This window comes from Phodopus roborovskii, unplaced genomic scaffold (assembly GCF_943737965.1).
Source record: "Phodopus roborovskii unplaced genomic scaffold, PHOROB, whole genome shotgun sequence".
Lineage (NCBI taxonomy): Eukaryota > Metazoa > Chordata > Mammalia > Rodentia > Cricetidae > Phodopus > Phodopus roborovskii.
The window spans coordinates 42,287,751-42,292,636 of record NW_026126433.1 but is presented as its reverse complement, the minus strand read 5'-3'; the positions used below and the strand labels follow the sequence as shown (position 1 = coordinate 42,292,636).

The 4,886-nt window shown below is 42.5% G+C and overlaps 1 pseudogene; it reads right to left on the bottom strand.

Moving 5' to 3' along the window:
* Window positions 1-2,849: 2,849 nt before the first annotated feature.
* Window positions 2,850-3,866, bottom strand: LOC127223590 (GTP-binding nuclear protein Ran-like; annotated as a pseudogene).
* Window positions 3,867-4,886: the final 1,020 nt, after the last annotated feature.

Sequence of the window (4,886 nt, the reverse complement as noted above, 5' to 3'; positions counted from 1 at the left end):
GGCATGATTCCTTGTCCTATTCTACACATGAGGACTGTGAGATTCAGAGAACCTAAGAGCTTGTTTGCCCATACTCCCCGATGAGGGAATAACAGGAAAAAAAACCAACCAACCAACAAAGAAACAAGCAAAAGAACCATGGGCACTTTGACCCCCAGTCTGATACCCTGTTTATTACACTGCTTCATAGCATGGATCCCCACGTGAAGTTTCTCCTTGTGGTGGCTAACCGTGGTTGTCAATGTGATACACTGCCTCCATCAGTTGGCCTGTAACCATATCCGTGGGGCATTTTCTGGATTACTAATTTATGTAGGAGGGCCCAGCCCACTATAGATAGTGCCATCCCTAGGTTGTGAATTTGGGTTGTATAAGAGAGGCAATTGAATGTGAGCCTGGGACCAAGCCAGTAAGCCTGCTTTCTGCTTCAAGCTCCTGCCTTGGATTTCCTAGAAGATGGACTGCATGTAACCTGTAAAATGAAAGAAAAAAAAAAAGTCCTTTTGGTCATGGTGCACATCACAGCAACAGAAACCAAACTAGAACACTTCCGAAGTTACACTGATAACCTCTTTTTCCCAGTCACACCCGCATGACTGGGCTTGACATGTAGCAAGACTGGAAATATTTTCTAAAGTTGAACTGAAAGTCTGTGACCATTTGGATCCCTTGTTATTTAAAATCAAAACTCATCTTATCCAATTCTTTCTCCATAGGCCCCAGACACCATCAAGTGCCTTGCTGGAGACCATGAATCAGGGAAGCTCTTGGGTGTTCGGGGCAGGTGCAGGGGAGGAGAAAAACAGGACTGGAAGTCTGTTAAAGGAATTCAGCTTCTTGGTTGCCATTCTGTGTCTGTGGTTTTCCAAGACTTTCTGCTTCTGCATCTCTAGGCTATGCTGATCTTGTTCCACAGATTACCAGCCATGTCCAGAACATGTGAGATAATTGCCCACTCAGGCCTCTAAAGCTGGTGTAATGCTGTCTGCTTCATCGATTTCAAAAATCACCAGAGAGGTTCAATTCTTTAAAACCTTAGTGGATGTAGTTAAGAACTACCAAGCCATAAATATGATAGGAAACACTTAATGTTTGTAGTGGGGATAATCTTGATGGGATGACTAACGGTCAGTACAATCTAGGTTTCTCCTGAGGGAGAATGAATGTGAAAGCACAAAACTCACATGGCTCAGAAAGGAACCCAACCTTCACTGTGAGTTTCTCAAGACCTATCTTCCCCTATCTGCCACTGCCTGAGCCACCTCCTGACAACTCTTACATCCCTGGGGATGAGCAGTAAGAATCCTAAGAGATGGAAACTGACAAGTACATGTCAGGCCTGTGAGATCTTAATAGTGAGTGACTCTCAGGGACTAGAAGAAAAAAGAGAGAGTCTGGTGAAGGAGTGGATGGATGCATGAATGAATGGTTGAATGAATGACTTTGCTAACCAATGGGCTTAGAAGGATAAGGTCTAGTCATGATCAATATATGTTTATTGAGTGAATGAATGAATTAGTTAATTAATGAATGAAAACTGGCTTGAGGAATTCAGCTGCTCCTTCAAGTCCCTCTTCTATCTCCACAGGATGAGGAGCCTCTGGGAAGGAAACATCCTTAATAGTGATGTCGGCGATGCTAGAGGATTCCGTGACTTTCCCCCTAAACATCTCAGGTGATACAGGGATTTGGTGTGTTGCCTGGAGTTATCCCTCAAAGTATCTGGCTGTAGCATTCCCCCCAAAAGATATAATTATTCTGGACAAAGCTACTTTGGCCAACTCAACATCAGCAGCATCTACTCCATGTACATCAGTAACCTAACCAAGAAGATTTAGGAACCTACCAGGCTCAGATAAACCAAAAGAATTCTAACCTCACCAGAGTGGAAAAGTTCATTTTGCACATCTATGGTGATTTCTAGGGAGTTTGGGGAATTTTCCACCACCACCCCCCCCACACCACCACCAATTCCTAGCAACTCTGCCTCTGACCTACCCAAACCCATGCTTCCCACACATGCAAAATATATTAGCCTCATTCTATCAGTCCCCCAAATTCTTAACCTACTCTAGCATCAACTTTAATTCCAGAATATCATCTAAATCAGACATGAATAATAGGTATAATTCATTTGAGGCCATTCTCCAGTTGTGAACCTATGAAATGAGACAAATTAACTGCTTCCAGAATACAGTAGTGGGTTGGGCATATGGTAGACATCCCCATTCTGAGAGAACTTAGAAGGGATGGAGTCACAAGTGGCAAGCAAACCTAAATTCCAGAGTGACTATTTTAAGGCTCAGTGTATCTTCTAGGTTCACTATAGTGGCAGCAATGTCTTCCATGTCCCCTGGGGTGACCACTCCACTCCTTGACCTTAGGCATCATTCTGTCTCAAAAATCAAAACAGAAACATTCAGTCCTACCTTACTCCTGTCTCTTCTGGGCTCATAGTGACAGGGAGAGCCCTGATAGTCTTTGAATAGCCACGGGTGTCTTTTCCTTCTTGATAGATAACATGCACTTACAGGGCTACAACTCACTGCATTGTCTTATAGAATTCCAAAAGCCTGCCGTGCCAGTTTTCTTTCTGTGTTTGTTCCTTCAGTCCAAACTCGTGGCGTTTAATCAATATGGTTCATAAATCACCCGTACTCTCTCTTCATCAAACATTGTGTGTAAACATGTTTTCCCCAAATGTTAGTTGGACTTTCTTATGTTTTGCAATATAAATAGGCTCAAAAAAATCCCTACTTTCCAAGTTCTGGTTCTATCTTGCTTAACAGTCCCTTCCACTTACCTCTCTCCTCTGTTTTTTTTTTTTTTTTTTTTTTTTTTTTTTTAGATTATTTGAAATACAACTTTATTCTGATTCTAAACAAAAAGAATGGGAATGACAGTAACAAACAAGATTTCACCACTGACTGAATAGTGTGATGTGACTGTAGAGGAAACAACTGTGTTCCAAACAGCTAAATATGCAAGTCCAAAAAAAAAAAAATGAAGGTATGTTTTAACTGCCACATTCACTCCGAAGCCCATTCATCTCCTTCAGCATCCAATGAAGTACACGATCTGCTTAGCTAAATAAGGTGGCACACACGCTGTACCGCTGACGTCACAGGACAGTTGCCTATAAAACTAGACTTCTGATGCGGGGCTCCAGCTTCACTTTCTCACAGGTCATCATCCTCATCCGGGAGGGCAGTCGTTTGAGCAACCTCTAAATCATGCTCGTACTGTGCTGCCAAAGCAGGGTCCATGACCACTCAGGCGGGGCAAGAGCAGGCATGGCAACAAACTCCAAGTTAGGGTCTCCAATGAGCTTTCTGGCAAGCCAGAGGAAAGGCTTTTCAGAGTTGTAGTTACTTTTGGCAGAAATGTCATAGTACTGAAGATTCTTCTTTCGGTGGAAGACAATAGATTTTGCCTTCACTTTTCTGTCCTTAATATCCACTTTGTTGCCACACAATACAATGGGGATGTTTTCACACACCCGTACCAGATCTCTATGCCAGTTAGGTACATTCTTGTAAGTGACTCTTGATGTTACATCAAACATTATAATGGCATACTGGGCTTGGATGTAGTAGCCATCGCGCAGGCCCCCGAACTTCTCCTGGCCGGCTGTGTCCCACATGTTGAACGTAATGGGTCCTCTGTTGGTATGGAAGACGAGCGGGTGCACCTTCACGCCCAGGGTGGCTACATACTTCTTCTCGAACTCGCCCGTCAAGTGGCGCTTCACAAACGTTGTCTTCCCGGTGCCACCGTCGCCCACCAGGACAAGCTTGAACTGGACCTGCGGCTCTCCCTGGGCGGCCATCGCGGCGATCCTTCAGAAGACTCTCTGCGCCTGTTCGACTGAAGCTGGAAAGAAGGCGGAAGCGCGATTCAAATGCCGGAGACCCCTCTCTCCTCTGTTATGTGTAAGTAACTAAAAGAAACAAGGCCTTACTCACAACTCTTTTTAAAGATTTGGTTCTTATTTATTTATGTGTAGATATGTGTGCTTGTGTGTGCTGCTCATATGTGCGGGTGCATGTGGGTGTCCATGGGGGACAGGGGAGGGTGTCAAATCCCCTGGAGCTGAAGTCACAAGCCAATGTGAGCTACCCAGTTTGAATACTGGGAACTGAACTGTGGTCTTCTGTGAGAGCAGAAAGTGCTCTTAACCACTGACCAATCTCTCTAGCTCCTTACCTTCAACGTTATACTTAGAAATATGTTTTGTTACTTAAACATTCTACTTTCCACAAAACAATACAATGCAATCCATCCAAGTTCTATCCCATATTTTGTAAACAGCCACTTCTCTCCAGTTTCTAATGGCATATTCTTAATTTCTGAAACATCACCAGAATTCTTAAATTCTGAAAATAGACATTAGTTGTTCTTATTTCTATCACTATTTTGTTTATGATTGTGTGTGTGTGTGTATATATATATATATAAACTTATTATCATACATGTGTGTGTCCTTACAATGCCATTATTTTCTTTCTGAGTCTTCAGAAACTGGTTCTAAAATAATATTTCTACCAAAAGCTTCTTAATGGGCATTTACTAACATGCATCTCAAACTTCTAACAACCTCTACTCACTAGCCAGCTCCAAAAATGCTTTCCATATTTTTAGATATTTGTTACAACACCTAACTTTTGACATCAAAATCTCTATTGATTTGCTAATATTGCTACAACAAAATATTGTTAACTGATGTGGCTGGAAATGTTGTTCAATGGTTAAGAGCACTAGCTGCTCATCCTTGGGATTCAGGTTCAACTTCCAGCACCTACAAGGCCATTAAAAAATTATCTATAACTCATTTCCAAAGGGATCTAATGCCCTCTTCTGGCCTTCATGTAAACTGCACATGTAGT